This window comes from Carassius gibelio, chromosome A11, assembly GCF_023724105.1.
Source record: "Carassius gibelio isolate Cgi1373 ecotype wild population from Czech Republic chromosome A11, carGib1.2-hapl.c, whole genome shotgun sequence".
NCBI lineage: Eukaryota > Metazoa > Chordata > Actinopteri > Cypriniformes > Cyprinidae > Carassius > Carassius gibelio.
In genome coordinates this window covers 11,948,742-11,958,407 of record NC_068381.1, presented here as the reverse complement: position 1 = coordinate 11,958,407, position 9,666 = coordinate 11,948,742, and positions in this window count along the sequence as shown.

Below are 9,666 nucleotides of genomic sequence, written 5' to 3'. Positions count from 1 at the left end.
ATATATTTTTTTTTTTTTTTTTTTTTTTTTTGGAATTCAGGGGGCAGTAATTTGTTAAATTCTGCATGTTACATTGAAAGGATCGATCAGATCACAGTTCTGATGACTTATAACAAACATTTTTTTCCACACTTTTTTTTTTTTTTTTTTTTTTTTACATGTGACTTTTCAGAATTTTCTTAATAAAACTGCAGTCAATTTGCAATCTTTTATTTTTCTATTTAAATGAAACGTTATCTTGGAGATACATTTTCTTGGAAGTATTTCAGTGTGGAAGAGACTGGTGCTACATTTGGCTGCCTTTTTGTTGGATGCTTTAACTATCTCAAACTCTAGGGGGCAGAAGTGATCCACTGTCCTTTATATGATCCTATATAGCATTTCAATGGCAGTTTATGCCAAATTATATAAAAACCACCAAAAGCAGACAGATTTACATCATTCCTATATGTTCCATGTCCTATATAATACAATTGCTAGTTTAATTTATCAGCAGTCACTTGTTGCCACATTGCTTGGCTCTACACTACAAACAATCAATACGAAAGTCAATTGAAATCTACATTATGATTAGCCTTGATAACCCACATGCCTCCCGGCCTGTGAATGATGCTGGAAAAGGTACCGGAGTAATGAATACACTGTATCAGTAAACCATTAAGAATAGTTCACCTGCGTCCACAATATTTTAAACTCCCTGAATGAAAATTGTATCATTCTGCAAGCATAAAGGTGTAATTTATTTAGCCTTTTGGTATTTCTTTCTGGTAAGTCAGTTTTGACCTTCATGAGTACACAGAAACAAATGGACTATTCAGATGAAAAAAAAAAACGAAATGTTTTGCTTTTTCTTCAAATGCCCCATCCTCACTGTTTCATTATTGTGAGGGCCATAGACATAAAACATTGACAATATGAGGAAATATTTCCCCGTTTAATGCTTGATGATAAAAAAAAAAAAAAAAGATTTTTCTATTAAACAAACAACAAATATTGCTGTAGGGACATAGATAACTTCACACTGGTCTGGCCACAACAATTTTTTTTCACAATGGAACAATTTTCCACTAAGCTCATTAGTTTAAAATAACAAGCTCAGATAATAACACAATGTTATTTTTGTTTCTATGAAGGACATTTTGTTTTTGCTCTTCAGGTCAGTGGTATTTATTTATTTATTTTTAATTATATTTGTTAAATGCCTATATTGTTTTGAAAGTGTTCTGACATTTTGACACTTTCCAGCTGTGTGCATCATTCTGAAAACAGACAAGAACACAAATCCTGCATTAAACCCCTCGGCCTGTGGCTCATCTGTATTTTCATTCATCAAGGCACAGTTGAAGGGGAAAACACATTAAAGACCTCATTAAGTAGCTTTCTGAATTCTATATATTCTTTTTTCCTCTTGAAAACAAAATGCAGCTCATGTGCTAGATAGATACGCAAAGACATTGTTAAATGTTACATGGGCCTTTTTCGAAGTCACTTATACAATGTTACTCATAAGCTATATAATACAGTTCTGCAAGCTGTACAACAGAGTGTGGTCAATATCAAGCACTGTAGAATTGAAACATGATGTTGTTCATATCTATCCTTGGGTTTCTCTCTAATACTTGAGTTGTCTCTGATCTCCTTTCCCCGCGGTCAGACCTCCAGGTCAATCAAACCCAAAGCCTCTTGTTTGCCAAAGCTTATTATTTCTACGCCTCTTTGGTAAGTAGAGGAATGCGTCCACTTTTTCTTGCAATTAAGAGTTGTACTGCTGTACACAAAAGCACTGCAGGCTTAGTTGTGAGCACATACCGCAAAGGACTCGCGTTATGGTTCACGGCTGCAGTTAGTCTACAAGACTTGCACTGGATCAACACTAAAAGAAAAATCCACTTCGTATAGCTAGCATGTGAACATACAATGACAAGTGACAGTAAATGTGGACGAAAGAAAGAGAACATTTTAGCAATATGAATTTGAGTCTTCTCTTCCATTGTTGCCAAAGTCGTCTGGTCTCTCTAGGGTCCTGTTAGCTGTGGGAGCAAGCATCAGTCTGAATAAGTCTGATGACTTATGGGACTGCTGTCAAGAACTGTTTTCTGCCACTGGTGCATAAATAAACACTTACAGTTCATGAAGTACTACTGTGTATACTTTACTTCTCAAAAGTTTTTTAATAGTAATATTTTAATGAATACTTTTATTCAACAGGGATACATTAAATTCTTCAAAAGTGACAGACCTTTACACTGTTACAGAAGATTTATATTTCAATAAATGTCACATATTCCACAAAAATATTAAACAGCACGACTGTTTTTAACACTGATAATAATAATAAATATTTATTGAGCAAAAAATCATCATATAATAATTTCTGAAGGATCAAGCGACGCTGAAACCTGAAGGAATAATATTAAACAATATTCTGTTATTGTTTATTACATGAATTAATGTACAATATTATTAAGAATATTGTATAATATTAATGTTTATCATATTAATATTATGCAATATTATATTACAATATTCATGTTTTTTTAATCAAATAAATGCAGTCTTGACTCAAACGATAGTATGTTTTTGTATGTATGCTGCCAGACAAGAGCTTGGAATACTTATGATTTTTTTAATCTTAGCTGTGCATATGCTTCTCAGATTTTAGTTTTTTTCTCCCAACTCAGATATCACAAAATCTGACCTTGGGTTACTGAAAAATTGATGATTCCATAAAAGTTCATGTGAGACGGTCTGTTGGTTCAGTCTGGCTCGATTAATATTCACTCTTTTGGGAAGGGAAGCAAAACCAGTTAATAGGATGAGTCTAGAATTCATGACACACCAATAACCAGTCAAAGACAGAGAGCGAGATTTCCATACTACATTCAACATATATTTGAACAGTATATTCTGAGATAAAGTAATCCATATGAAAACAACGCAATGTCTGTTTTTCATATCTCCGCTCATTATATGTAATGTGACCACGCCCCCGCGCTGAACGCGCTATTCAGATTCAAACTGAAGCGCGCGGCTTGAATACGCCCACACAGAAGAAAAAGCAGCCAGACTATTCTTCAAGTTTTTATTTTATTTTACTGTTTGCTTCGCGATGAGAGGACTAAGACATAATTCACCCCAAAAAGATGTGATGTGGTTGAGGATTTGAGAAATGGATTTCCTCAGAAAAAAGAATGAAGCACTTTATTCAGCAGAGATCATAAACATGAGTAAGTCTCTTTTTATTTATTTGTACTAGTTTTCACATAACGTGTAAACATTTTACTAGTTAGACTTTTTCCAAATACTTTTTCCAAACTATAATTCCTGACTAAATGTATAATCAAGTGAAACATTATGAAGTTTCAATAACAATATACAATACTATACCATTCAAAAGCTTGATGTAAATAATATAAATGTGACAAATAGAGATAACTCTAACAAATGTAAAAACAATGCAGTTCTTTCGATTTATTCCCCCTAAAAAAACCTGAAAAATATTATCAGCTCTTTTCAACATTAATAATAATAATAATAATAATGATGATGATGATAATAAATGGGGTTTATTTGGTAGAAAATAAGATTGTTAAAAGGATTTCTGAAGGATTGTGTGACTAGAGAAAGGATGCCAAAAAATTTGAAAGTCAGCTTTGATTGTTCCTAATAAACTGTTTAACTGCTCCCCCAAGTGGATATTCAATTATGTTGTGGGATAATTAAATATATTCTTAATAAACTACAAACATAAAATTATATACTTTTATTTTGTTCTCTTTCTTGTAAGTCCTCCCTCACAGTGGCACAGTTGAATGGGAGGCTCATTATGCAGCTCATTATGCAGGCCTTTGTCTTCTCAGGTGTAAATCACAATGATATTCATGATAGTTGACGCCTACTCGCATATGACTTTTACCAACAAAAAGTGTTTTAGAAAATTTAAATCAATATATTGTTTTCTGTGAGTGAGTAAACAAGATGATTTTCACATCATTCAGAAAGAAAAATTCTAGGCTACAAGCTCCAGTTCTCAACTTTTCCGGCAACCAATTTTATGTATGTGTTTTATTGCCTTATTCAAGTGATTTAACATTTTTAGTTTTTCACTAACCATGCATAACATTTTTTTTCTCAAAAATACAATCATGTACATGCATGGGTTTCACATATTATTATAGCCCAGTTTGTGCTGATTACAGTGATATTAGACTTTACCCATTTAGATATTTATAAGAAACTGAAAAAAGCACAAATGTCAGGGCATGACAAAACTTCTCAAGGCCCCAAAAATACCCTTAGACTCCAGAGGGTTAACTAAATGTACTCTTTTTTGAATATATATAATATTAATCACCAGCTACTGATCAGGGCTGCGATTCCCAAAAGCATCGTTAGCTAACTATGGTTGCAAGTTCCATTTAACTCTATTGGTGATGATGGAATTAGCGACCATATTTAATTTTGGGAAACACACCCAGTTAAGCCAGGCTAGAAAACCAGTTACAAAACACTACAAATTATGTTTTGTGGTCTAATAGAGAGTCAGACTTGTAACCCTAAGGTCGTGGGTTTGAGTCTCAGTACTGGCAGGAAATGTAGGTGCAGGGAGTGGATGGCCAGCGCTCCCTCCACCCTAATTACCCACAACTGAGGTGCCCTTGAGCAAGGCACCAAACCCCCAATAACTCCCAAGGCTGGGGCTGCCCTCTGCTCCTGGTGTGTGTCTGTGTTTCTCTGTGTGTGTGTTTGTGTGTGTGTGTTTGTGTGCACTTGGATGGGTGAAATGCAGAGCACAAACTCCAAGTATTGGACACCATACTTGGCTACACATTGTGTCACTATATAATCACTATAGTTTTTTTATATATATATAGCTTAGGCTTGATCAGCAGACCAACAGTGAAAAGAGCTGAGATGAATAAGTTCCAGTTGCTGAATAAATGCAATAGGGCTGGTCACAGCCATCTGTGTGCATAGTCTGACTCACTTTGTAATTTAAATGTGCCATAGAATGCAAAGATCACTTTTATAAGATGTTTGATCACAGTTATGTGGCCACAGTATGGGAAAACAACCAGCCTATAATGGTAAAAATCTACCCACTCATTGTTTTATAATCGACATGAGCAGTTCCAGATTTCTCACTACTATGATGTCACTCTGGAAAGTTCCACCCATTTGTGATGCCCTCTGCCCTATTAGCATATACACAGCCCTCAGTGAGAAGCAGCAGTCCGCAATTACTGTTTTCTTGCTGTAGCTGCTGGCCAAAGAGTCATTAAAAGTGTTGTGTGTTAGGATGCACCAACGAACATAGAAGTCTCCATAGACCGCTGAGAACACAGTGCTTAAATTCTATTTTTGAAGGAAATGTCCCAGGTAAAAAATTTAAAGTCCTATACGTGCTAACATTTTACATTGCCTTACAAATAAGGGTCAGTTCAGCATTTGGAGTTGTGCAAAGATTGCTTCTGAAAGAAGGATCGATACCAACACTTTGTGTGCAAACATCCAGACTCTAGACAAAGTAAGCATCATGGTTCATATTTTGTTTTCCAAAAGAGCTTCTTGTTCTCTGTAAGGCTAATGTTGCTAAAGCTACCATTGTCTGTTTTCACTAATGCTGCCTTCACGTAAATAGGAATGTGGTAGTTAAAAATTGCATTTGAAACAAATGAGATGTAAGTAACATGGTCACCACCAGTTAAACCATAACACCGCTCTTAAAGCTCTGCACTCTTCTGAAAAGGGAGGCAGGAGCACCAGCTCATTTTTAATTTAAAGGGGAAAACCTAATTTTTAGAAACTGTATTTTTAGAATAAAACTTCACATACACACTCTGGGGACATCAGAGAAAAATTCTAAATATTGTATCAGTGCATTCTATAGCACCTTTAAATGGCTCATAAGTGGCATGACTTTTTGCCCAAACAGCAGCACTTATTTTCTTTGTCTTTTGCACATAAGAGCATCTGTGCTTTCACTTCCATACTGGCAAGTGGAAGACAGTTGCACATGTCACTCTCCATGGATAGTTGCTAGGCTACTGTGCTGGCGGAGGCCTAAGGCCTGCAGTGCTTTTGTATATGGGAGGAGTTGACCATTTAAACTCTGGATGATGATGAGCTGTTTGCTTTCTTTATTACATTACAGAAAAACAGGTTGCTGATAGTGATTTTCATTCTGAGTTGTTTTAGAGCCTATTTTAATGATAAAGAGGGACATAGGCCTCTTTCTGGTTACAGCTTATCTTAGATCCAGCTCCCTACTATTTTCTCATTCCACTTAGGAATAAACTGGAAATATTCTGACATTTTTTTAATTATAAAAAACAAAAAGAGAAAAACTGGATAATGCTTTAGTTAGTGGGGGAAAAAAACACACACCCCTTACATCACAGGTGGCGGAAATCAAATTCATTTGACACACTGAATAATTCATCTGCCTGAGTGTATCTGCTTGATTAAATGAATGAAAGGGATTTACACTGATGCCGCATTCATATACAATGGAATCAGATTATGTGGCCTATAAGGATTTGTGGCAACTAGACTCATTTTCAAGCACAAATCTTATTTACAGAGTGAATGACAGGTACATGTACAGTCATGGCCAAAAGTTTTGGCAGTGACATAAATTGTTTATGTGTTTTGCAAAGTTTGTTGCTTAAGCAGTTGTGGTGTTCATTCAAAAAAAAAAAAAAAAAAACACTTTCACTATTCGTTTTGATCCTGACACAAAATGACTAGCTAACATTAATTGAATAATCATATCAGCAGCACGTGTGAAAGTGTACTAGTCAGGTGAAATCACTATCATACTAATTAGATTGTAAAAGCAGACTGATTGCTATAAAAGGAGGGAAGAAGCATTTCCAGAAATGGCTAAAAGATCATTACATTGAAATTTTGAACCCGTGGCCAGGCAACTCCCCAGATCTCGATCCCATAGGGTACCTGTAGTCAGTCCTCAAAAGGCGTGGGGACAAGCAGAAGCCCACAAAGTGTGATCAACTCAAGAATGGATCGACATTAGTCAGGATTTGGCCCAGAAGCCAATTTACCAGAGCATTAAAGAGATTTTTCTTTTTTCTTTTTTTTTTCTTTAACAGAGGTTATGAAGAACAAGGGTCAACACTGTAAATATAGACTCCTATTGTTTTGCCAAATAAAAGTATTTTAAAATGTTATGATTTTATGTTTATGATTCACTTATTTGTTTTTGAGTATACCATAGAAACGTGGAAAAATAATCTACTAATACTGAAGCAGGTTTTGATATTGTATATTATGAATATTTAGACTATTGTTTAAAAGTTTGGGCACTTTTTTTTTTGAGAAATTTTATTCAGCAAGGATGCAATATTTAAATTACAAACCCGTTCTATTTCAAATTATTTTAAACTTTCTATTCATCAAAGATTAAAACAATGTATCACATTCCACAAATATATTAAGCAGCACTATTGTTTTCAACACTGACAATAACAAGTGAGCTTTTAAACAGTAGTGTATTACTTTTTAACTACTTTAAAGCAAGGGCTTTCTATCCGAACAGACCTACTGATCTCCCTCCCATGGAACTCTGATAAACAAGCAGCTACAATGAATTTTGGCCTGTTCCTCACAAAAAGACTTTAGATGTAGATCATATTGCATGAGTCATATGGCGAACATTTATGATGTGTCTGTTTATGAAGCAGTCATTAATTGCTTGGAAAGCAAACACCAGCATTCTCTCCACAGGCTTGGAATGTCAAGAGGGTGGAGTGATGACAGAATTTTTATTTTCACTTTTTTTTTGCTGTTATCATATGCCACACAAGAACAGACTAAATTTTTACAGATTTGACAGATTTTAAAATGTCTAAGATGGTACATGAAAGATTTTTGAAGAAAGATATTAACTGTTTCCAACAAAGTCAAAGTACCAAATTATATCTGGAGATGTAACAAAGGGAATTCCATGGACACTGAACATAGCTTTAGACATCCCAATAACAGAAAAAGTGTTTAATAGACATTTGCTTGCACAGTGTGGGGTTTTATAGATATGCAGTACCAAATATAATGCCCAGGGGGAGCTAGCATTCAAAGTACAAATTGATTATATCATTCTGGTCAGTGCAAAGCACTATGGATAAACAAGTATGACTGTGATTTTGTAGAGTAGGACAAGTTCATCATCATCATTTTTGATCCTGGAACATCATTTCTCACAAATCAGACTTAAGTGATAAGAAAAGTTCAAGGTTGAGGAGTTCAGCAACATTCGTATGTACGTAGCCTAATATATATTTAATCTCTGATTCCAGCTGCAGCAGTCTCTATAGTAAAGGTTAGGAATCTTTGTAAGGAATGTTCTTGGAGCATGAACAAAAAATGATAAATCCACGCAAAACATTACTTCTACTTTCCAGTGTTTTCTAAGTGTCACCTGTTTGCACAAGTGGCTTGTGCATCAAGGTACAGGATTTCTTTCTCAGTTCCTGAGAAAATGGCATCATGCAATGGACCTGCAAAGATAAACTCAACAGCTCATGCATGGAGGTCTTAGATTGACTAAAAACACTGTTTACTGCAATTGTCCTTCCTTAAACATGCCCCTATGGCCATTTAGAAAAACTCATCCTGCTTTGGATTACAGCAGCCCCTCCACCTGAGAAAGATTCTCTGCAATTGCCATGGAAACTGTCTGAAAAGAAACCAGCAGCATTAATACCTGTTGGCATTTTCTCTCCCTCCTACATCTACATCCACATAATGATAGAAATGGCAACAACAACAACAAACTCACCCTGGCAGGTTAAAGCTCCAGCCAGCTGCTACACGCCAAACTGAGGTTACACATTTTAGGATATGTCAATGTGAGGGGGTAGGCCCTGCTTTAACACGATAAGCAAACGAACAGATCTGCTCCAATGCTGGTGGTACAACCATGCTGGTAAATCCAATAAATGCTCTTAATAGGGAATAACAAAATCAGCAGACAAAATTATTCCCAAATGTTTTGATCATTACACAAACACATAATTTATTTATGCTTGTGTCATACGGCTATTTCCCGAGAAGATATAGTTCAGGGTTCCACCGCCTCATCTCCCTAATAATGTGAAACATTCATCTAATATTAAAGACAGAACTAGCCCAATCCTCCAACAGCAGCTTGTATGGTATTATGTTGGAAATACTTCTCACTGGAAATGGTTATTACTTTACCTGTTTATTACATGGCACTCTGGAATACTTGATTCTGATTGGTCAGTTGTGGCATTTAGTTGTCAAATGTTTTCTAATTGCATCACACAATTGTCTCACTTGTTCTTGGTTTGTACAAATGCAAGGGATGATATCTTGCATCTCAGTTATCATAGTGATAATAGTTACTGTATTAAAGTTGCTGTGTTTGTCTTCTTATAGGCGGATTACTTTGTATATCATAATATATTTTTTTGTGTTATTTTTAGAGGTACAACAATTTAGGAACACTAGTGCAGTATTCCTCAAGGGATCTCTTTGTAACTTATTTACCCCGATATGTTCATATTAATACCTTAACGGGTTAGTTCCCCCAAAAAATAAATTCATCCATGTTTTACTCACTCTCTAAGCATCCTAGGTGTATATGTCTTTCTTCTTTCAGATGAATCCAATCAGAGTTATATT